Source organism: Hyla sarda, unplaced genomic scaffold (assembly GCF_029499605.1).
Source record: "Hyla sarda isolate aHylSar1 unplaced genomic scaffold, aHylSar1.hap1 scaffold_335, whole genome shotgun sequence".
Classification (NCBI taxonomy): domain Eukaryota; kingdom Metazoa; phylum Chordata; class Amphibia; order Anura; family Hylidae; genus Hyla; species Hyla sarda.
In genome coordinates, this window is record NW_026610098.1 from 268,377 (window position 1) to 292,853 (window position 24,477).

Here is a 24,477-nt window from a genome sequence, read left to right on the forward strand (position 1 = left end):
GCCAGCAGATGGAGACACTGGGGGATAATTTTCTAAGGATTTATACTGATTTTTCCTGTCTGAATTTGTCGCACAGAAAGTTGCAGGCCAAATATGTGTGACATTTCTGCGACTTTAGCTTCTAGAGCATTTTTACAACATTATACATAGGTGCTGAATACATAAAAAGCGACTGTTCAGCGACAGACAAGTCGCATCGGCTGAAAGTAGGCCAGAATGTCAGTCCATGTTGGAGCAGGTTTAGATACAGTCTAAAGTATAGATCTCAAAGTCTGTGCACAGAATTTAGCAAGGGCCTCGCACCTTCTGATGCATCAGGTAGGTGCACAATAGCATAGCCTAACCCTCTGTACTTTGGTCTATATTGATGCGGGACATAGACAGCCAGCTGATGACCAATCCATTAGTGCAATGGATGGCTGGAAGCATTTGTCTTTGCCTTTGCAATACCACAGAAGCAATGCATGGTCAATGTACAGCAATGACACACCTGTGTGAACAGCCAGGAGACCCCCCCCCCCCATGTTATGTTACATAGTTACATAGTTAGTACGGTCGAAAAAAGACATATGTCCATCAAGTTCAACCAGGGAATTAAGGGGTAGGGGTGTGGCGCGATATTGGGGAAGGGATGAGATTTTATATTTCTTCATAAGCATTAATCTTATTTTGTCAATTAGGAACATTCAGCACCCACCCGCTATCAAGGCAGCTGCCTATCATGTCATGCCCTACCTGCACAGGTGTGCTGGTTACTCAAATGATCCAATTAAGGAGGCCATTTAGTCAGCAGAAGCAGAAGTCCTGTGCCTGGACGCTCCAACAGCGGCCAGACACAAGCAGAAGCAGCAGAAGCAGCAGCAGCACCACCTTTTGTTTTTTGGCTGCAGCAGCAGCAAGGCCCACAGGGCTGGCTAGCTGGCTAGCCAGCAAGCAGGTAGCAATGAAAGTAGGAATCTTTCTTTTTAACCCTGTAAGGGGGTGGTGCACTGTACCCGAAGATACTGCCATATCGGGTCAATGCATAGGGCGACGGAAGCAAGCTTCGAAATCGGCCCCCGTTCTCAAAAATCCATTTAATATATGGTCCCCAGATAGGGGACGTATCAGATATTAAACTGATAAGAACAGATACTACACTTGATCTTAGCCAAAAGGCCGAGAAGCGATAACCGTGAAAGGGGCGGGCCCAACAAGGTGCCCTTCATGGGCACTATCACTGCTTGCTGTCAGGGAGGCTGCCAGACAATTTTCCATGCACACTCTGGGCTGGGGGGCAGTCAACCACCAGTACACACAGCAGAACCTAAACCCATACCATTATTGCTAAGCAGCAAGACAGGGGCCCATTGCACTCCCACAGGGCCTTTTTAAATGCAATCCATAACCCGGATTTGCCAGGAACCCTTCTTACTCCTCCTACTTGCATGTGACACTGGGCTTAGGATCTGCATAGGAAACACACACACAAGCACACACCTACCTTTGTTGCCTGCAGATGCCTCCTTGGCTGTCCCCAAACGGTATCAAACCAACACCCACGGGAAGCTGTAAGCATAGAGGACATGCCTGCACCCCATTGGACTTACCTGTGTGGGTTAAACCCGGGTTATTTGACAACCTATGGCGGTGATGGTTCTGCTCAGGCAGAGCAGTGCTGATGCTCCTCATAAAGCTGTCGCTGCTGTGAAGGTTCTAGGTGACATCACAAATCCCTATGGTTACATACACAACAAAGCTGGGTTGTTGTTGTTTACACTCTGCAAGGCCTGTGGAAGTGAGTGACATCATAGCACTGTAGTTCTGAGGGTTCTAGATGGATGCAACAATCTCCTGTTGCTTCTATGAAGGCCATAATAGACGACATCACCAAACAGCTCCATAGTCACATACACAGCAAAGGAGAGATGTTGTTTACACCTAGTGATGTCAGTGGTATTGAGTGACATCACAGCACAGTGCTAAGGCTCCTGGGCCTGGACACAGCAGCGGCTGCAATATCTCAACGGAGAATACGTTTATATATATGTGTGTGTGTGCGCGTATATATATATATATATATATATATATATATATATATATATTTCTCCGCCGAAATCACTTTTAAACCCATTTCCACCTTTTTTTCCCTTCTCTTCCTCTTACTTTTTTTTCACGTTTTTTTACGTTTTTCTCCTTTTCGCCTCTTTTCTGGGCGTATTATTCTTCTTTTTCTTCTTTTTTTTCGTCTAATGCATACCCCATCAGTGCAGCAATGCTTATTCAATACCGCCAGCAGATGGAGACACTGGGGGATAATTTTCTAAGGATTTATACTGATTTTTCCTGTCTGAATTTGTCGCACAGAAAGTTGCAGGCCAAATATGTGTGACATTTCTGCGACTTTAGCTTCTAGAGCATTTTTACAACATTATACATAGGTGCTGAATACATAAAAAGCGACTGTTCAGCGACAGACAAGTCGCATCGGCTGAAAGTAGGCCAGAATGTCAGTCCATGTTGGAGCAGGTTTAGATACAGTCTAAAGTATAGATCTCAAAGTCTGTGCACAGAATTTAGCAAGGGCCTCGCACCTTCTGATGCATCAGGTAGGTGCACAATAGCATAGCCTAACCCTCTGTACTTTGGTCTATATTGATGCGGGACATAGACAGCCAGCTGATGACCAATCCATTAGTGCAATGGATGGCTGGAAGCATTTGTCTTTGCCTTTGCAATACCACAGAAGCAATGCATGGTCAATGTACAGCAATGACACACCTGTGTGAACAGCCAGGAGACCCCCCCCCCCCCATGTTATGTTACATAGTTACATAGTTAGTACGGTCGAAAAAAGACATATGTCCATCAAGTTCAACCAGGGAATTAAGGGGTAGGGGTGTGGCGCGATATTGGGGAAGGGATGAGATTTTATATTTCTTCATAAGCATTAATCTTATTTTGTCAATTAGGAACATTCAGCACCCACCCGCTATCAAGGCAGCTGCCTATCATGTCATGCCCTACCTGCACAGGTGTGCTGGCTACTCAAATGATCCAATTAAGGAGGCCATTTAGTCAGCAGCAGCAGAAGTCCTGTGCCTGGACGCTCCAACAGCGGCCAGACACAAGCAGAAGCAGAAGCAGCAGAAGCAGCACCTTTTGTTTTTTGGCTGCAGCAGCAGCAAGGCCCACAGGGCTGGCTAGCTGGCTAGCCAGCAAGCAGGTAGCAATGAAAGTAGGAATCTTTCTTTTTAACCCTGTAAGGGGGTGGTGCACTGTACCCGAAGATACTGCCATATCGGGTCAATGCATAGGGCGACGGAAGCAAGCTTCGAAATCGGCCCCCGTTCTCAAAAATCCATTTAATATATGGTCCCCAGATAGGGGACGTATCAGATATTAAACTGATAAGAACAGATACTACACTTGATTTTAGCCAAAAGGCCGAGAAGCGATAACCGTGAAAGGGGCGGGCCCAACAAGGTGCCCTTCATGGGCACTATCACTGCTTGCTGTCAGGGAGGCTGCCAGACAATTTTCCATGCACACTCTGGGCTGGGGGGCAGTCAACCACCAGTACACACAGCAGAACCTAAACCCATACCATTATTGCTAAGCAGCAAGACAGGGGCCCATTGCACTCCCACGGGGCCTTTTTAAATGCAATCCATAACCCGGATTTGCCAGGAACCCTTCTTACTCCTCCTACTTGCATGTGACACTGGGCTTAGGATCTGCATAGGAAACACACACACAAGCACACACCTACCTTTGTTGCCTGCAGATGCCTCCTTGGCTGTCCCCAAACGGTATCAAACCAACACCCACGGGAAGCTGTAAGCATAGAGGACATGCCTGCACCCCATTGGACTTACCTGTGTGGGTTAAACCCGGGTTTTTTGACAACCTATGGCGGTGATGGTTCTGCTCAGGCAGAGCAGTGCTGATGCTCCTCATAAAGCTGTCGCTGCTGTGAAGGTTCTAGGTGACATCACAAATCCCTATGGTTACATACACAACAAAGCTGGGTTGTTGTTGTTTACACTCTGCAAGGCCTGTGGAAGTGAGTGACATCATAGCACTGTAGTTCTGAGGGTTCTAGATGGATGCAACAATCTCCTGTTGCTTCTATGAAGGCCATAATAGACGACATCACCAAACAGCTCCATAGTCACATACACAGCAAAGGAGAGATGTTGTTTACACCTAGTGATGTCAGTGGTATTGAGTGACATCACAGCACAGTGCTAAGGCTCCTGGGCCTGGACACAGCAGCGGCTGCAATATCTCAACGGAGAATACGTTTATATATATGTGTGTGTGTGCGCGTATATATATATATATATATATATATATATATATATATATATTTCTCCGCCAAAATCACTTTTAAACCCATTTCCACCTTTTTTTCCCTTCTCTTCCTCTTACTTTTTTTTCACGTTTTTTTACGTTTTTCTCCTTTTCGCCTCTTTTCTGGGCGTATTATTCTTCTTTTTCTTCTTTTTTTTCGTCTAATGCATACCCCATCAGTGCAGCAATGCTTATTCAATACCGCCAGCAGATGGAGACACTGGGGGATAATTTTCTAAGGATTTATACTGATTTTTCCTGTCTGAATTTGTCGCACAGAAAGTTGCAGGCCAAATATGTGTGACATTTCTGCGACTTTAGCTTCTAGAGCATTTTTACAACATTATACATAGGTGCTGAATACATAAAAAGCGACTGTTCAGCGACAGACAAGTCGCATCGGCTGAAAGTAGGCCAGAATGTCAGTCCATGTTGGAGCAGGTTTAGATACAGTCTAAAGTATAGATCTCAAAGTCTGTGCACAGAATTTAGCAAGGGCCTCGCACCTTCTGATGCATCAGGTAGGTGCACAATAGCATAGCCTAACCCTCTGTACTTTGGTCTATATTGATGCGGGACATAGACAGCCAGCTGATGACCAATCCATTAGTGCAATGGATGGCTGGAAGCATTTGTCTTTGCCTTTGCAATACCACAGAAGCAATGCATGGTCAATGTACAGCAATGACACACCTGTGTGAACAGCCAGGAGACCCCCCCCCCCCCCCATGTTATGTTACATAGTTACATAGTTAGTACGGTCAAAAAAAGACATATGTCCATCAAGTTCAACCAGGGAATTAAGGGGTAGGGGTGTGGCGCGATATTGGGGAAGGGATGAGATTTTATATTTCTTCATAAGCATTAATCTTATTTTGTCAATTAGGAACATTCAGCACCCACCCGCTATCAAGGCAGCTGCCTATCATGTCATGCCCTACCTGCACAGGTGTGCTGGCTACTCAAATGATCCAATTAAGGAGGCCATTTAGTCAGCAGCAGCAGAAGTCCTGTGCCTGGACGCTCCAACAGCGGCCAGACACAAGCAGAAGCAGAAGCAGCAGAAGCAGCAGCAGCACCACCTTTTGTTTTTTGGCTGCAGCAGCAGCAAGGCCCACAGGGCTGGCTAGCTGGCTAGCCAGCAAGCAGGTAGCAATGAAAGTAGGAATCTTTCTTTTTAACCCTGTAAGGGGGTGGTGCACTGTACCCGAAGATACTGCCATATCGGGTCAATGCATAGGGCGACGGAAGCAAGCTTCGAAATCGGCCCCCGTTCTCAAAAATCCATTTAATATATGGTCCCCAGATAGGGGACGTATCAGATATTAAACTGATAAGAACAGATACTACACTTGATTTTAGCCAAAAGGCCGAGAAGCGATAACCGTGAAAGGGGCGGGCCCAACAAGGTGCCCTTCATGGGCACTATCACTGCTTGCTGTCAGGGAGGCTGCCAGACAATTTTCCATGCACACTCTGGGCTGGGGGGCAGTCAACCACCAGTACACACAGCAGAACCTAAACCCATACCATTATTGCTAAGCAGCAAGACAGGGGCCCATTGCACTCCCACGGGGCCTTTTTAAATGCAATCCATAACCCGGATTTGCCAGGAACCCTTCTTACTCCTCCTACTTGCATGTGACACTGGGCTTAGGATCTGCATAGGAAACACACACACAAGCACACACCTACCTTTGTTGCCTGCAGATGCCTCCTTGGCTGTCCCCAAACGGTATCAAACCAACACCCACGGGAAGCTGTAAGCATAGAGGACATGCCTGCACCCCATTGGACTTACCTGTGTGGGTTAAACCCGGGTTTTTTGACAACCTATGGCGGTGATGGTTCTGCTCAGGCAGAGCAGTGCTGATGCTCCTCATAAAGCTGTCGCTGCTGTGAAGGTTCTAGGTGACATCACAAATCCCTATGGTTACATACACAACAAAGCTGGGTTGTTGTTGTTTACACTCTGCAAGGCCTGTGGAAGTGAGTGACATCATAGCACTGTAGTTCTGAGGGTTCTAGATGGATGCAACAATCTCCTGTTGCTTCTATGAAGGCCATAATAGACGACATCACCAAACAGCTCCATAGTCACATACACAGCAAAGGAGAGATGTTGTTTACACCTAGTGATGTCAGTGGTATTGAGTGACATCACAGCACAGTGCTAAGGCTCCTGGGCCTGGACACAGCAGCGGCTGCAATATCTCAACGGAGAATACGTTTATATATATGTGTGTGTGTGCGCGTATATATATATATATATATATATATATATATATATATATATATATATTTCTCCGCCAAAATCACTTTTAAACCCATTTCCACCTTTTTTTCCCTTCTCTTCCTCTTACTTTTTTTTCACGTTTTTTTACGTTTTTCTCCTTTTCGCCTCTTTTCTGGGCGTATTATTCTTCTTTTTCTTCTTTTTTTTCGTCTAATGCATACCCCATCAGTGCAGCAATGCTTATTCAATACCGCCAGCAGATGGAGACACTGGGGGATAATTTTCTAAGGATTTATACTGATTTTTCCTGTCTGAATTTGTCGCACAGAAAGTTGCAGGCCAAATATGTGTGACATTTCTGCGACTTTAGCTTCTAGAGCATTTTTACAACATTATACATAGGTGCTGAATACATAAAAAGCGACTGTTCAGCGACAGACAAGTCGCATCGGCTGAAAGTAGGCCAGAATGTCAGTCCATGTTGGAGCAGGTTTAGATACAGTCTAAAGTATAGATCTCAAAGTCTGTGCACAGAATTTAGCAAGGGCCTCGCACCTTCTGATGCATCAGGTAGGTGCACAATAGCATAGCCTAACCCTCTGTACTTTGGTCTATATTGATGCGGGACATAGACAGCCAGCTGATGACCAATCCATTAGTGCAATGGATGGCTGGAAGCATTTGTCTTTGCCTTTGCAATACCACAGAAGCAATGCATGGTCAATGTACAGCAATGACACACCTGTGTGAACAGCCAGGAGACCCCCCCCCCCCCTCCATGTTATGTTACATAGTTACATAGTTAGTACGGTCGAAAAAAGACATATGTCCATCAAGTTCAACCAGGGAATTAAGGGGTAGGGGTGTGGCGCGATATTGGGGAAGGGATGAGATTTTATATTTCTTCATAAGCATTAATCTTATTTTGTCAATTAGGAACATTCAGCACCCACCCGCTATCAAGGCAGCTGCCTATCATGTCATGCCCTACCTGCACAGGTGTGCTGGCTACTCAAATGATCCAATTAAGGAGGCCATTTAGTCAGCAGCAGCAGAAGTCCTGTGCCTGGACGCTCCAACAGCGGCCAGACACAAGCAGAAGCAGAAGCAGCAGAAGCACCACCTTTTGTTTTTTGGCTGCAGCAGCAGCAAGGCCCACAGGGCTGGCTAGCTGGCTAGCCAGCAAGCAGGTAGCAATGAAAGTAGGAATCTTTCTTTTTAACCCTGTAAGGGGGTGGTGCACTGTACCCGAAGATACTGCCATATCGGGTCAATGCATAGGGCGACGGAAGCAAGCTTCAAAATCGGCCCCCGTTCTCAAAAATCCATTTAATATATGGTCCCCAGATAGGGGACGTATCAGATATTAAACTGATAAGAACAGATACTACACTTGATCTTAGCCAAAAGGCCGAGAAGCGATAACCGTGAAAGGGGCGGGCCCAACAAGGTGCCCTTCATGGGCACTATCACTGCTTGCTGTCAGGGAGGCTGCCAGACAATTTTCCATGCACACTCTGGGCTGGGGGGCAGTCAACCACCAGTACACACAGCAGAACCTAAACCCATACCATCATTGCTAAGCAGCAAGACAGGGGCCCATTGCACTCCCACGGGGCCTTTTTAAATGCAATCCATAACCCGGATTTGCCAGGAACCCTTCTTACTCCTCCTACTTGCATGTGACACTGGGCTTAGGATCTGCATAGGAAACACACACACAAGCACACACCTACCTTTGTTGCCTGCAGATGCCTCCTTGGCTGTCCCCAAACGGTATCAAGCCAACACCCACGGGAAGCTGTAAGCATAGAGGACATGCCTGCACCCCATTGGACTTACCTGTGTGGGTTAAACCCGGGTTTTTTGACAACCTATGGCGGTGATGGTTCTGCTCAGGCAGAGCAGTGCTGATGCTCCTCATAAAGCTGTCGCTGCTGTGAAGGTTCTAGGTGACATCACAAATCCCTATGGTTACATACACAACAAAGCTGGGTTGTTGTTGTTTACACTCTGCAAGGCCTGTGGAAGTGAGTGACATCATAGCACTGTAGTTCTAAGGGTTCTAGATGGATGCAACAATCTCCTGTTGCTTCTATGAAGGCCATAATAGACGACATCACCAAACAGCTCCATAGTCACATACACAGCAAAGGAGAGATGTTGTTTACACCTAGTGATGTCAGTGGTATTGAGTGACATCACAGCACAGTGCTAAGGCTCCTGGGCCTGGACACAGCAGCGGCTGCAATATCTCAACGGAGAATACGTTTATATATATGTGTGTGTGTGCGCGTATATATATATATATATATATATATATATTTCTCCGCCGAAATCACTTTTAAACCCATTTCCACCTTTTTTTCCCTTCTCTTCCTCTTACTTTTTTTTCACGTTTTTTTACGTTTTTCTCCTTTTCGCCTCTTTTCTGGGCGTATTATTCTTCTTTTTCTTCTTTTTTTTCGTCTAATGCATACCCCATCAGTGCAGCAATGCTTATTCAATACCGCCAGCAGATGGAGACACTGGGGGATAATTTTCTAAGGATTTATACTGATTTTTCCTGTCTGAATTTGTCGCACAGAAAGTTGCAGGCCAAATATGTGTGACATTTCTGCGACTTTAGCTTCTAGAGCATTTTTACAACATTATACATAGGTGCTGAATACATAAAAAGCGACTGTTCAGCGACAGACAAGTCGCATCGGCTGAAAGTAGGCCAGAATGTCAGTCCATGTTGGAGCAGGTTTAGATACAGTCTAAAGTATAGATCTCAAAGTCTGTGCACAGAATTTAGCAAGGGCCTCGCACCTTCTGATGCATCAGGTAGGTGCACAATAGCATAGCCTAACCCTCTGTACTTTGGTCTATATTGATGCGGGACATAGACAGCCAGCTGATGACCAATCCATTAGTGCAATGGATGGCTGGAAGCATTTGTCTTTGCCTTTGCAATACCACAGAAGCAATGCATGGTCAATGTACAGCAATGACACACCTGTGTGAACAGCCAGGAGACCCCCCCCCCCCCCATGTTATGTTACATAGTTACATAGTTAGTACGGTCGAAAAAAGACATATGTCCATCAAGTTCAACCAGGGAATTAAGGGGTAGGGGTGTGGCGCGATATTGGGGAAGGGATGAGATTTTATATTTCTTCATAAGCATTAATCTTATTTTGTCAATTAGGAACATTCAGCACCCACCCGCTATCAAGGCAGCTGCCTATCATGTCATGCCCTACCTGCACAGGTGTGCTGGCTACTCAAATGATCCAATTAAGGAGGCCATTTAGTCAGCAGCAGCAGAAGTCCTGTGCCTGGACGCTCCAACAGCGGCCAGACACAAGCAGAAGCAGAAGCAGCAGAAGCAGCAGCAGCACCACCTTTTGTTTTTTTGGCTGCAGCAGCAGCAAGGCCCACAGGGCTGGCTAGCTGGCTAGCCAGCAAGCAGGTAGCAATGAAAGTAGGAATCTTTCTTTTTAACCCTGTAAGGGGGTGGTGCACTGTACCCGAAGATACTGCCATATCGGGTCAATGCATAGGGCGACGGAAGCAAGCTTCGAAATCGGCCCCCGTTCTCAAAAATCCATTTAATATATGGTCCCCAGATAGGGGACGTATCAGATATTAAACTGATAAGAACAGATACTACACTTGATCTTAGCCAAAAGGCCGAGAAGCGATAACCGTGAAAGGGGCGGGCCCAACAAGGTGCCCTTCATGGGCACTATCACTGCTTGCTGTCAGGGAGGCTGCCAGACAATTTTCCATGCACACTCTGGGCTGGGGGGCAGTCAACCACCAGTACACACAGCAGAACCTAAACCCATACCATTATTGCTAAGCAGCAAGACAGGGGCCCATTGCACTCCCACGGGGCCTTTTTAAATGCAATCCATAACCCGGATTTGCCAGGAACCCTTCTTACTCCTCCTACTTGCATGTGACACTGGGCTTAGGATCTGCATAGGAAACACACACACAAGCACACACCTACCTTTGTTGCCTGCAGATGCCTCCTTGGCTGTCCCCAAACGGTATCAAACCAACACCCACGGGAAGCTGTAAGCATAGAGGACATGCCTGCACCCCATTGGACTTACCTGTGTGGGTTAAACCCGGGTTATTTGACAACCTATGGCGGTGATGGTTCTGCTCAGGCAGAGCAGTGCTGATGCTCCTCATAAAGCTGTCGCTGCTGTGAAGGTTCTAGGTGACATCACAAATCCCTATGGTTACATACACAACAAAGCTGGGTTGTTGTTGTTTACACTCTGCAAGGCCTGTGGAAGTGAGTGACATCATAGCACTGTAGTTCTGAGGGTTCTAGATGGATGCAACAATCTCCTGTTGCTTCTATGAAGGCCATAATAGACGGCATCACCAAACAGCTCCATAGTCACATACACAGCAAAGGAGAGATGTTGTTTACACCTAGTGATGTCAGTGGTATTGAGTGACATCACAGCACAGTGCTAAGGCTCCTGGGCCTGGACACAGCAGCGGCTGCAATATCTCAACGGAGAATACGTTTATATATATGTGTGTGTGTGCGCGTATATATATATATATATATATATATATATATATATATATATATATTTCTCCGCCGAAATCACTTTTAAACCCATTTCCACCTTTTTTTCCCTTCTCTTCCTCTTACTTTTTTTTCACGTTTTTTTACGTTTTTCTCCTTTTCGCCTCTTTTCTGGGCGTATTATTCTTCTTTTTCTTCTTTTTTTTCGTCTAATGCATACCCCATCAGTGCAGCAATGCTTATTCAATACCGCCAGCAGATGGAGACACTGGGGGATAATTTTCTAAGGATTTATACTGATTTTTCCTGTCTGAATTTGTCGCACAGAAAGTTGCAGGCCAAATATGTGTGACATTTCTGCGACTTTAGCTTCTAGAGCATTTTTACAACATTATACATAGGTGCTGAATACATAAAAAGCGACTGTTCAGCGACAGACAAGTCGCATCGGCTGAAAGTAGGCCAGAATGTCAGTCCATGTTGGAGCAGGTTTAGATACAGTCTAAAGTATAGATCTCAAAGTCTGTGCACAGAATTTAGCAAGGGCCTCGCACCTTCTGATGCATCAGGTAGGTGCACAATAGCATAGCCTAACCCTCTGTACTTTGGTCTATATTGATGCGGGACATAGACAGCCAGCTGATGACCAATCCATTAGTGCAATGGATGGCTGGAAGCATTTGTCTTTGCCTTTGCAATACCACAGAAGCAATGCATGGTCAATGTACAGCAATGACACACCTGTGTGAACAGCCAGGAGACCCCCCCCCCCCCCCTCCATGTTATGTTACATAGTTACATAGTTAGTACGGTCGAAAAAAGACATATGTCCATCAAGTTCAACCAGGGAATTAAGGGGTAGGGGTGTGGCGCGATATTGGGGAAGGGATGAGATTTTATATTTCTTCATAAGCATTAATCTTATTTTGTCAATTAGGAACATTCAGCACCCACCCGCTATCAAGGCAGCTGCCTATCATGTCATGCCCTACCTGCACAGGTGTGCTGGCTACTCAAATGATCCAATTAAGGAGGCCATTTAGTCAGCAGCAGCAGAAGTCCTGTGCCTGGACGCTCCAACAGCGGCCAGACACAAGCAGAAGCAGAAGCAGCAGAAGCAGCAGCAGCACCACCTTTTGTTTTTTGGCTGCAGCAGCAGCAAGGCCCACAGGGCTGGCTAGCTGGCTAGCCAGCAAGCAGGTAGCAATGAAAGTAGGAATCTTTCTTTTTAACCCTGTAAGGGGGTGGTGCACTGTACCCGAAGATACTGCCATATCGGGTCAATGCATAGGGCGACGGAAGCAAGCTTCGAAATCGGCCCCCGTTCTCAAAAATCCATTTAATATATGGTCCCCAGATAGGGGACGTATCAGATATTAAACTGATAAGAACAGATACTACACTTGATCTTAGCCAAAAGGCCGAGAAGCGATAACCGTGAAAGGGGCGGGCCCAACAAGGTGCCCTTCATGGGCACTATCACTGCTTGCTGTCAGGGAGGCTGCCAGACAATTTTCCATGCACACTCTGGGCTGGGGGGCAGTCAACCACCAGTACACACAGCAGAACCTAAACCCATACCATTATTGCTAAGCAGCAAGACAGGGGCCCATTGCACTCCCACGGGGCCTTTTTAAATGCAATCCATAACCCGGATTTGCCAGGAACCCTTCTTACTCCTCCTACTTGCATGTGACACTGGGCTTAGGATCTGCATAGGAAACACACACACAAGCACACACCTACCTTTGTTGCCTGCAGATGCCTCCTTGGCTGTCCCCAAACGGTATCAAACCAACACCCACGGGAAGCTGTAAGCATAGAGGACATGCCTGCACCCCATTGGACTTACCTGTGTGGGTTAAACCCGGGTTTTTTGACAACCTATGGCGGTGATGGTTCTGCTCAGGCAGAGCAGTGCTGATGCTCCTCATAAAGCTGTCGCTGCTGTGAAGGTTCTAGGTGACATCACAAATCCCTATGGTTACATACACAACAAAGCTGGGTTGTTGTTGTTTACACTCTGCAAGGCCTGTGGAAGTGAGTGACATCATAGCACTGTAGTTCTGAGGGTTCTAGATGGATGCAACAATCTCCTGTTGCTTCTATGAAGGCCATAATAGACGACATCACCAAACAGCTCCATAGTCACATACACAGCAAAGGAGAGATGTTGTTTACACCTAGTGATGTCAGTGGTATTGAGTGACATCACAGCACAGTGCTAAGGCTCCTGGGCCTGGACACAGCAGCGGCTGCAATATCTCAACGGAGAATACGTTTATATATGTGTGTGTGTGTGCGCGTATATATATATATATATATATATATATATATATATATATATATATTTCTCCACCGAAATCACTTTTAAACCCATTTCCACCTTTTTTTACCTTCTCTTCCTCTTACTTTTTTTTCACGTTTTTTTACGTTTTTCTCCTTTTCGCCTCTTTTCTGGGCGTATTATTCTTCTTTTTCTTCTTTTTTTTCGTCTAATGCATACCCCATCAGTGCAGCAATGCTTATTCAATACCGCCAGCAGATGGAGACACTGGGGGATAATTTTCTAAGGATTTATACTGATTTTTCCTGTCTGAATTTGTCGCACAGAAAGTTGCAGGCCAAATATGTGTGACATTTCTGCGACTTTAGCTTCTAGAGCATTTTTACAACATTATACATAGGTGCTGAATATATAAAAAGCGACTGTTCAGCGACAGACAAGTCGCATCGGCTGAAAGTAGGCCAGAATGTCAGTCCATGTTGGAGCAGGTTTAGATACAGTCTAAAGTATAGATCTCAAAGTCTGTGCACAGAATTTAGCAAGGGCCTCGCACCTTCTGATGCATCAGGTAGGTGCACAATAGCATAGCCTAACCCTCTGTACTTTGGTCTATATTGATGCGGGACATAGACAGCCAGCTGATGACCAATCCATTAGTGCAATGGATGGCTGGAAGCATTTGTCTTTGCCTTTGCAATACCACAGAAGCAATGCATGGTCAATGTACAGCAATGACACACCTGTGTGAACAGCCAGGAGACCCCCCCCCCCCCCATGTTATGTTACATAGTTACATAGTTAGTACGGTCGAAAAAAGACATATGTCCATCAAGTTCAACCAGGGAATTAAGGGGTAGGGGTGTGGCGCGATATTGGGGAAGGGATGAGATTTTATATTTCTTCATAAGCATTAATCTTATTTTGTCAATTAGGAACATTCAGCACCCACCCGCTATCAAGGCAGCTGCCTATCATGTCATGCCCTACCTGCACAGGTGTGCTGGCTACTCAAATGATCCAATTAAGGAGGCCATTTAGTCAGCAGCAGCAGAAGTCCTGTGCCTGGACGCTCCAACAGCGGCCAGACACAAGCAGAAGCAGAAGCAGCAGCAGCACCACCTTTTGTTTTTTGGCTGCAGCAGCAGCAAGGCCCACAGGGCTGGCTAGCTGGCTAGCCAGCAAGCAGGTAGCAATGAAAGTAGGAATCTTTCTTTTTAACCCTGTAAGGGGGTGGTGCACTGTACCCGAAGATACTGCCATATCGGGTCAATGCATAGGGCGACGGAAGCAAGCTTCGAAATCGGCCCCCGTTCTCAAAAATCCATTTAATATATGGTCCCCAGATAGGGGACGTATCAGATATTAAACTGATAAGAACAGATACTACACTTGATCTTAGCCAAAAGGCCGAGAAGCGATAACCGTGAAAGGGGCGGGCCCAACAAGGTGCCCTTCATGGGCACTATCACTGCTTGCTGTCAGGGAGGCTGCCAGACAATTTTCCATGCACACTCTGGGCTGGGGGGCAGTCAACCACCAGTACACACAGCAGAACCTAAACCCATACCATTATTGCTAAGCAGCAAGACAGGGGCCCATTGCACTCCCACGGGGCCTTTTTAAATGCAATCCATAACCCGGATTTGCCAGGAACCCTTCTTACTCCTCCTACTTGCATGTGACACTGGGCTTAGGATCTGCATAGGAAACACACACACAAGCACACACCTACCTTTGATGCCTGCAGATGCCTCCTTGGCTGTCCCCAAACGGTATCAAACCAACACCCACGGAAAGCTGTAAGCATAGAGGACATGCCTGCACCCCATTGGACTTACCTGTGTGGGTTAAACCCGGGTTATTTGACAACCTATGGCGGTGATGGTTCTGCTCAGGCAGAGCAGTGCTGATGCTCCTCATAAAGCTGTCGCTGCTGTGAAGGTTCTAGGTGACATCACAAATCCCTATGGTTACATACACAACAAAGCTGGGTTGTTGTTGTTTACACTCTGCAAGGCCTGTGGAAGTGAGTGACATCATAGCACTGTAGTTCTGAGGGTTCTAGATGGATGCAACAATCTCCTGTTGCTTCTATGAAGGCCATAATAGACGACATCACCAAACAGCTCCATAGTCACATACACAGCAAAGGAGAGATGTTGTTTACACCTAGTGATGTCAGTGGTATTGAGTGACATCACAGCACAGTGCTAAGGCTCCTGGGCCTGGACACAGCAGCGGCTGCAATATCTCAACGGAGAATACGTTTATATATATGTGTGTGTGTGCGCGTATATATATATATATATATATATATATATATATATATATATATATATATATATATATTTCTCCGCCGAAATCACTTTTAAACCCATTTCCACCTTTTTTTCCCTTCTCTTCCTCTTACTTTTTTTTCACGTTTTTTTACGTTTTTCTCCTTTTCGCCTCTTTTCTGGGCGTATTATTCTTCTTTTTCTTCTTTTTTTTCGTCTAATGCATACCCCATCAGTGCAGCAATGCTTATTCAATACCGCCAGCAGATGGAGACACTGGGGGATAATTTTCTAAGGATTTATACTGATTTTTCCTGTCTGAATTTGTCGCACAGAAAGTTGCAGGCCAAATATGTGTGACATTTCTGCGACTTTAGCTTCTAGAGCATTTTTACAACATTATACATAGGTGCTGAATACATAAAAAGCGACTGTTCAGCGACAGACAAGTCGCATCGGCTGAAAGTAGGCCAGAATGTCAGTCCATGTTGGAGCAGGTTTAGATACAGTCTAAAGTATAGATCTCAAAGTCTGTGCACAGAATTTAGCAAGGGCCTCGCACCTTCTGATGCATCAGGTAGGTGCACAATAGCATAGCCTAACCCTCTGTACTTTGGTCTATATTGATGCGGGACATAGACAGCCAGCTGATGACCAATCCATTAGTGCAATGGATGGCTGGAAGCATTTGTCTTTGCCTTTGCAATACCACAGAAGCAATGCATGGTCAATGTACAGCAATGACACACCTGTGTGAACAGCCAGGAGACCCCCCCCCCGCCCCCCATGTTATGTTACATAGTTACATAGTTAGTACGGTCGAAAAAAGACATATGTCCATCAAGTTCAACCAGGGAATTAAGGGGTAGGGGTGTGGCGCGATATTGGGGAAGGGATGAGATTTTATATTTCTTCATAAGCATTAATCTTATTTTGTCAATTAGGAACATTCAGCACCCACCCGCTATCAAGGCAGCTGCCTATCATGTCATGCCCTACCTGCACAGGTGTGCTGGCTACTCAAATGATCCAATTAAGGAGGCCATTTAGTCAGCAGCAGCAGAAGTCCTGTGCCTGGACGCTCCAACAGCGGCCAGACACAAGCAGAAGCAGAAGCAGCAGAAGCAGCAGCAGCACCACCTTTCGTTTTTTGGCTGCAGCAGCAGCAAGGCCCACAGGGCTGGCTAGCTGGCTAGCCAGCAAGCAGGTAGCAATGAAAGTAGGAATCTTTCTTTTTAACCCTGTAAGGGGGTGGTGCACTGTACCCGAAGATACTGCCATATCGGGTCAATGCATAGGGCGACGGAAGCAAGCTTCGAAATCGGCCCCCGTTCTCAAAAATCCATTTAATATATGGTCCCCAGATAGGGGACGTATCAGATATTAAACTGATAAGAACAGATACTACACTTGATCTTAGCCAAAAGGCCGAGAAGCGATAACCGTGAAAGGGGCGGGCCCAACAAGGTGCCCTTCATGGGCACTATCACTGCTTGCTGTCAGGGAGGCTGCCAGACAATTTTCCATGCACACTCTGGGCTGGGGGGCAGTCAACCACCAGTACACACAGCAGAACCTAAACCCATACCATTATTGCTAAGCAGCAAGACAGGGGCCCATTGCACTCCCACGGGGCCTTTTTAAATGCAATCCATAACCCGGATTTGCCAGGAACCCTTCTTACTCCTCCTACTTGCATGTGACACTGGGCTTAGGATCTGCATAGGAAACACACACACAAGCACACACCTACCTTTGTTGCCTGCAGATGCCTCCTTGGCTGTCCCCAAACGGTATCAAACCAACACCCACGGGAAGCTGTAAGCATAGAGGACATGCCTGCACCCCATTGGACTTACCTGTGTGGGTTAAACCCGGGTTATTTGACAACCTATGGCGGTGATGGTTCTGCTCAGGCAGAGCAGTGCTGATGCTCCTCATAAAGCTGTCGCTGCTGTGAAGGTTCTAGGTGACATCACAAATCCCTATGGTTACATACACAACAAAGCTGGGTTGTTGTTGTTTACACTCTGCAAGGCCTGTGGAAGTGAGTGACATCATAGCACTGTAGTTCTGAGGGTTCTAGATGGATGCAACAATCTCCTGTTGCTTCTATGAAGGCCATAATAGACGACATCACCAAACAGCTCCATAGTCACATACACAGCAAAGGAGAGATGTTGTTTACACCTAGTGATGTCAGTGGTATTGAGTGACATCACAGCACAGTGCTAAGGCTCCTGGGCCTGGACACAGCAGCGGCTGCAATATCTCAACGGAGAATACGTTTATATATATGTGTGTGTGTGCGCGTATATATATATATATATATATATATATATATATATATATATATTTCTCCGCCGAAATCACTTTTAAACCCATTTCCACCTTTTTTTCCCTTCTCTTCCTCTTACTTTTTTTTCACGTTTTTTTACGTTTTTCTCCTTTTCGCCTCTTTTCTGGGCGTATTATTCTTCTTTTTCTTCTTTTTTTTCGTCTAATGCATACCCCATCAGTGCAGCAATGCTTATTCAATACCGCCAGCAGATGGAGACACTGGGGGATAATTTTCTAAGGATTTATACTGATTTTTCCTGTCTGAATTTGTCGCACAGAAAGTTGCAGGCCAAATATGTGTGACATTTCTGCGACTTTAGCTTCTAGAGCATTTTTACAACATTATACATAGGTGCTGAATACATAAAAAGCGACTGTTCAGCGACAGACAAGTCGCATCGGCTGAAAGTAGGCCAGAATGTCAGTCCATGTTGGAGCAGGTTTAGATACAGTCTAAAGTATAGATCTCAAAGTCTGTGCACAGAATTTAGCAAGGGCCTCGCACCTTCTGATGCATCAGGTAGGTGCACAATAGCATAGCCTAACCCTCTGTACTTTGGTCTATATTGATGCGGGACATAGACAGCCAGCTGATGACCAATCCATTAGTGCAATGGATGGCTGGAAGCATTTGTCTTTGCCTTTGCAATACCACAGAAGCAATGCATGGTCAATGTACAGCAATGACACACCTGTGTGAACAGCCAGGAGACCCCCCCCCCCCCCATGTTATGTTACATAGTTACATAGTTAGTACGGTCGAAAAAAGACATATGTCCATCAAGTTCAACCAGGGAATTAAGGGGTAGGGGTGTGGCGCGATATTGGGGAAGGGATGAGATTTTATATTTCTTCATAAGCATTAATCTTATTTTGTCAATTAGGAAGATTCAGCACCCACCCGCTATCAAGGCAGCTGCCTATCATGTCATGCCCTACCTGCACAGGTGTGCTGGCTACTCAAATGATCCAATTAAGGAGGCCATTTAGTCAGCAGCAGCAGAAGTCCTGTGCCTGGACGCTCCAACAGCGGCCAGACACAAGCAGAAGCAGAAGCAGCAGAAGCAGCAGCAGCACCACCTTTTGTTTTTTGGCTGCAGCAGCAGCAAGGCCCACAGGGCTGGCTAGCTGGCTAGCCAGCAAGCAGGTAGCAATGAAAGTAGGAATCTTTCTTTTTAACCCTGTAAGGGGGTGGTGCACTGTACCCGAAGATACTGCCATATCGGGTCAATGCATAGGGCGACGGAAGCAAGCTTCGAAATCGGCCCCCGTTCTCAAAAATCCATTTAATATATGGTCCCCAGATAGGGGACGTATCAGATATTAAACTGATAAGAACAGATACTACACTTGATCTTAGCCAAAAGGCCGAGAAGCGATAACCGTGAAAGGGGCGGGCCCAACAAGCTGCCCTTCATGGGCACTATCACTGCTTGCTGTCAGGGAGGCTGCCAGACAATTTTCCATGCACACTCTGGGCTGGGGGGCAGTCAACCACCAGTACACACAGCAGAACCTAAACCCATACCATTATTGCTAAGCAGCAAGACAGGGGCCCATTGCACTCCCACGGGGCCTTTTTAAATGCAATCCATAACCCGGATTTGCCAGGAACCCTTCTTACTCCTCCTACTTGCATGTGACACTGGGCTTAGGATCTGCATAGGAAACACACACACAAGCACACACCTACCTTTGTTGCCTGCAGATGCCTCCTTGGCTGTCCCCAAACAGTATCAAACCAACACCCACGGGAAGCTGTAAGCATAGAGGACATGCCTGCACCCCATTGGACTTACCTGTGTGGGTTAAACCCGGGTTATTTGACAACCTATGGCGGTGATGGTTCTGCTCAGGCAGAGCAGTGCTGATGCTCCTCATAAAGCTGTCACTGCTGTGAAGGTTCTAGGTGACATCACAAATCCCTATGGTTACATACACAACAAAGCTGGGTTGTTGTTGTTTACACTCTGCAAGGCCTGTGGAAGTGAGTGACATCATAGCACTGTAGTTCTGAGGGTTCTAGATGGATGCAACAATCTCCTGTTGCTTCTATGAAGGCCATAATAGACGACATCACCAAACAGCTCCATAGTCACATACACAGCAAAGGAGAGATGTTGTTTACACCTAGTGATGTCAGTGGTATTGAGTGACATCACAGCACAGTGCTAAGGCTCCTGGGCCTGGACACAGCAGCGGCTGCAATATCTCAACGGAGAATACGTTTATATATATGTGTGTGTGTGCGCGTATATATATATATATATATATATATATATATATATATATATATATATTTCTCCGCCGAAATCACTTTTAAACCCATTTCCACCTTTTTTTCCCTTCTCTTCCTCTTACTTTTTTTTCACGTTTTTTTACGTTTTTCTCCTTTTCGCCTCTTTTCTGGGCGTATTATTCTTCTTTTTCTTCTTTTTTTTCGTCTAATGCATACCCCATCAGTGCAGCAATGCTTATTCAATACCGCCAGCAGATGGAGACACTGGGGGATAATTTTCTAAGGATTTATACTGATTTTTCCTGTCTGAATTTGTCGCACAGAAAGTTGCAGGCCAAATATGTGTGACATTTCTGCGACTTTAGCTTCTAGAGCATTTTTACAACATTATACATAGGTGCTGAATACATAAAAAGCGACTGTTCAGCGACAGACAAGTCGCATCGGCTGAAAGTAGGCCAGAATGTCAGTCCATGTTGGAGCAGGTTTAGATACAGTCTAAAGTATAGATCTCAAAGTCTGTGCACAGAATTTAGCAAGGGCCTCGCACCTTCTGATGCATCAGGTAGGTGCACAATAGCATAGCCTAACCCTCTGTACTTTGGTCTATATTGATGCGGGACATAGACAGCCAGCTGATGACCAATCCATTAGTGCAATGGATGGCTGGAAGCATTTGTCTTTGCCTTTGCAATACCACAGAAGCAATGCATGGTCAATGTACAGCAATGACACACCTGTGTGAACAGCCAGGAGACCCCCCCCCCCCCATGTTATGTTACATAGTTACATAGTTAGTACGGTCGAAAAAAGACATATGTCCATCAAGTTCAACCAGGGAATTAAGGGGTAGGGGTGTGGCGCGATATTGGGGAAGGGATGAGATTTTATATTTCTTCATAAGCATTAATCTTATTTTGTCAATTAGGAAGATTCAGCACCCACCCGCTATCAAGGCAGCTGCCTATCATGTCATGCCCTACCTGCACAGGTGTGCTGGCTACTCAAATGATCCAATTAAGGAGGCCATTTAGTCAGCAGCAGCAGAAGTCCTGTGCCTGGACGCTCCAACAGCGGCCAGACACAAGCAGAAGCAGAAGCAGCAGAAGCAGCAGCAGCACCACCTTTTGTTTTTTGGCTGCAGCAGCAGCAAGGCCCACAGGGCTGGCTAGCTGGCTAGCCAGCAAGCAGGTAGCAATGAAAGTAGGAATCTTTCTTTTTAACCCTGTAAGGGGGTGGTGCACTGTACCCGAAGATACTGCCATATCGGGTCAATGCATAGGGCGACGGAAGCAAGCTTCGAAATCGGCCCCCGTTCTCAAAAATCCATTTAATATATGGTCCCCAGATAGGGGACGTATCAGATATTAAACTGATAAGAACAGATACTACACTTGATCTTAGCCAAAAGGCCGAGAAGCGATAACCGTGAAAGGGGCGGGCCCAACAAGCTGCCCTTCATGGGCACTATCACTGCTTGCTGTCAGGGAGGCTGCCAGACAATTTTCCATGCACACTCTGGGCTGGGGGGCAGTCAACCACCAGTACACACAGCAGAACCTAAACCCATACCATTATTGCTAAGCAGCAAGACAGGGGCCCATTGCACTCCCACGGGGCCTTTTTAAATGCAATCCATAACCCGGATTTGCCAGGAACCCTTCTTACTCCTCCTACTTGCATGTGACACTGGGCTTAGGATCTGCATAGGAAACACACACACAAGCACACACCTACCTTTGTTGCCTGCAGATGCCTCCTTGGCTGTCCCCAAACGGTATCAAACCAACACCCACGGGAAGCTGTAAGCATAGAGGACATGCCTGCACCCCATTGGACTTACCTGTGTGGGTTAAACCCGGGTTATTTGACAACCTATGGCGGTGATGGTTCTGCTCAGGCAGAGCAGTGCTGATGCTCCTCATAAAGCTGTCGCTGCTGTGAAGGTTCTAGGTGACATCACAAATCCCTATGGTTACATACACAACAAAGCTGGGTTGTTGTTGTTTACACTCTGCAAGGCCTGTGGAAGTGAGTGACATCATAGCACTGTAGTTCTGTGGGTTCTAGATGGATGCAACAATCTCCTGTTGCTTCTATGAAGGCCATAATAGACGACATCACCAAACAGCTCCATAGTCACATACACAGCAAAGGAGAGATGTTGTTTACACCTAGTGATGTCAGTGGTATTGAGTGACATTACAGCACAGTGCTAAGGCTCCTGGGCCTGGACACAGCAGCGGCTGCAATATCTCAACGGAGAATACGTTTATATATATGTGTGTGTGTGCGCGTATATATATATATATATATATATATATATATATATATATATATATATATATTTCTCCGCCGAAATCACTTTTAAACCCATTTCCACCTTTTTTTCCCTTCTCTTCCTCTTACTTTTTTTTCACGTTTTTTTACGTTTTTCTCCTTTTCGCCTCTTTTCTGGGCGTATTATTCTTCTTTTTCTTCTTTTTTTTCGTCTAATGCATACCCCATCAGTGCAGCAATGCTTATTCAATACCGCCAGCAGATGGAGACACTGGGGGATAATTTTCTAAGGATTTATACTGATTTTTCCTGTCTGAATTTGTCGCACAGAAAGTTGCAGGCCAAATATGTGTGACATTTCTGCGACTTTAGCTTCTAGAGCATTTTTACAACATTATACATAGGTGCTGAATACATAAAAAGCGACTGTTCAGCGACAGACAAGTCGCATCGGCTGAAAGTAGGCCAGAATGTCAGTCCATGTTGGAGCAGGTTTAGATACAGTCTAAAGTATAGATCTCAAAGTCTGTGCACAGAATTTAGCAAGGGCCTCGCACCTTCTGATGCATCAGGTAGGTGCACAATAGCATAGCCTAACCCTCTGTACTTTGGTCTATATTGATGCGGGACATAGACAGCCAGCTGATGACCAATCCATTAGTGCAATGGATGGCTGGAAGCATTTGTCTTTGCCTTTGCAATACCACAGAAGCAATGCATGGTCAATGTACAGCAATGACACACCTGTGTGAACAGCCAGGAGACCCCCCCCCCCCCATGTTATGTTACATAGTTACATAGTTAGTACGGTCGAAAAAAGACATATGTCCATCAAGTTCAACCAGGGAATTAAGGGGTAGGGGTGTGGCGCGATATTGGGGAAGGGATGAGATTTTATATTTCTTCATAAGCATTAATCTTATTTTGTCAATTAGGAACATTCAGCACCCACCCGCTATCAAGGCAGCTGCCTATCATGTCATGCCCTACCTGCACAGGTGTGCTGGCTACTCAAATGATCCAATTAAGGAGGCCATTTAGTCAGCAGCAGCAGAAGTCCTGTGCCTGGACGCTCCAACAGCGGCCAGACACAAGCAGAAGCAGAAGCAGCAGAAGCAGCAGCAGCACCACCTTTTGTTTTTTGGCTGCAGCAGCAGCAAGGCCCACAGGGCTGGCTAGCTGGCTAGCCAGCAAGCAGGTAGCAATGAAAGTAGGAATCTTTCTTTTTAACCCTGTAAGGGGGTGGTGCACTGTACCCGAAGATACTGCCATATCGGGTCAATGCATAGGGCGACGGAAGCAAGCTTCGAAATCGGCCCCCGTTCTCAAAAATCCATTTAATATATGGTCCCCAGATAGGGGACGTATCAGATATTAAACTGATAAGAACAGATACTACACTTGATCTTAGCCAAAAGGCCGAGAAGCGATAACCGTGAAAGGGGCGGGCCCAACAAGGTGCCCTTCATGGGCACTATCACTGCTTGCTGTCAGGGAGGCTGCCAGACAATTTTCCATGCACACTCTGGGCTGGGGGGCAGTCAACCACCAGTACACACAGCAGAACCTAAACCCATACCATTATTGCTAAGCAGCAAGACAGGGGCCCATTGCACTCCCACGGGGCCTTTTTAAATGCAATCCATATCCCGGATTTGCCAGGAACCCTTCTTACTCCTCCTACTTGCATGTGACACTGGGCTTAGGATCTGCATAGGAAACACACACACAAGCACACACCTACCTTTGTTGCCTGCAGATGCCTCCTTGGCTGTCCCCAAACGGTATCAAACCAACACCCACGGGAAGCTGTAAGCATAGAGGACATGCCTGCACCCCATTGGACTTACCTGTGTGGGTTAAACCCGGGTTATTTGACAACCTATGGCGGTGATGGTTCTGCTCAGGCAGAGCAGTGCTGATGCTCCTCATAAAGCTGTC

At 46.2% G+C, this 24,477-nt stretch overlaps 11 non-coding genes across 11 annotated transcripts; all 11 read right to left on the reverse strand.

The window, feature by feature from the left end:
* Positions 1-979: 979 nt before the first annotated feature.
* LOC130330381 (U2 spliceosomal RNA) lies at positions 980-1,170 on the reverse strand. The gene has a single exon (XR_008873548.1). It is a non-coding gene; the product is annotated as a U2 spliceosomal RNA (small nuclear RNA).
* Positions 1,171-3,247: 2,077 nt separating this feature from the next.
* LOC130330405 (U2 spliceosomal RNA) lies at positions 3,248-3,438 on the reverse strand. The gene has a single exon (XR_008873570.1). It is a non-coding gene; the product is annotated as a U2 spliceosomal RNA (small nuclear RNA).
* A 2,088-nt stretch (positions 3,439-5,526) lies between these two features.
* Positions 5,527-5,717, reverse strand: LOC130330407 (U2 spliceosomal RNA). The gene has a single exon (XR_008873571.1). It is a non-coding gene; the product is annotated as a U2 spliceosomal RNA (small nuclear RNA).
* A 2,086-nt stretch (positions 5,718-7,803) lies between these two features.
* LOC130330446 (U2 spliceosomal RNA) lies at positions 7,804-7,994 on the reverse strand. Its single transcript, XR_008873596.1, has one exon. It is a non-coding gene; the product is annotated as a U2 spliceosomal RNA (small nuclear RNA).
* Positions 7,995-10,070: 2,076 nt separating this feature from the next.
* Positions 10,071-10,261, reverse strand: LOC130330382 (U2 spliceosomal RNA). The gene has a single exon (XR_008873549.1). It is a non-coding gene; the product is annotated as a U2 spliceosomal RNA (small nuclear RNA).
* A 2,095-nt stretch (positions 10,262-12,356) lies between these two features.
* Positions 12,357-12,547, reverse strand: LOC130330383 (U2 spliceosomal RNA). Its single transcript, XR_008873550.1, has one exon. It is a non-coding gene; the product is annotated as a U2 spliceosomal RNA (small nuclear RNA).
* A 2,082-nt stretch (positions 12,548-14,629) lies between these two features.
* LOC130330385 (U2 spliceosomal RNA) lies at positions 14,630-14,820 on the reverse strand. Its single transcript, XR_008873551.1, has one exon. It is a non-coding gene; the product is annotated as a U2 spliceosomal RNA (small nuclear RNA).
* Positions 14,821-16,926: 2,106 nt separating this feature from the next.
* LOC130330386 (U2 spliceosomal RNA) lies at positions 16,927-17,117 on the reverse strand. The gene has a single exon (XR_008873552.1). It is a non-coding gene; the product is annotated as a U2 spliceosomal RNA (small nuclear RNA).
* A 2,089-nt stretch (positions 17,118-19,206) lies between these two features.
* LOC130330387 (U2 spliceosomal RNA) lies at positions 19,207-19,397 on the reverse strand. The gene has a single exon (XR_008873553.1). It is a non-coding gene; the product is annotated as a U2 spliceosomal RNA (small nuclear RNA).
* Positions 19,398-21,489: 2,092 nt separating this feature from the next.
* Positions 21,490-21,680, reverse strand: LOC130330388 (U2 spliceosomal RNA). The gene has a single exon (XR_008873554.1). It is a non-coding gene; the product is annotated as a U2 spliceosomal RNA (small nuclear RNA).
* Positions 21,681-23,776: 2,096 nt separating this feature from the next.
* On the reverse strand, positions 23,777-23,967 carry LOC130330389 (U2 spliceosomal RNA). Its single transcript, XR_008873555.1, has one exon. It is a non-coding gene; the product is annotated as a U2 spliceosomal RNA (small nuclear RNA).
* Between the last annotated feature and the right edge of the window lie 510 nt (positions 23,968-24,477).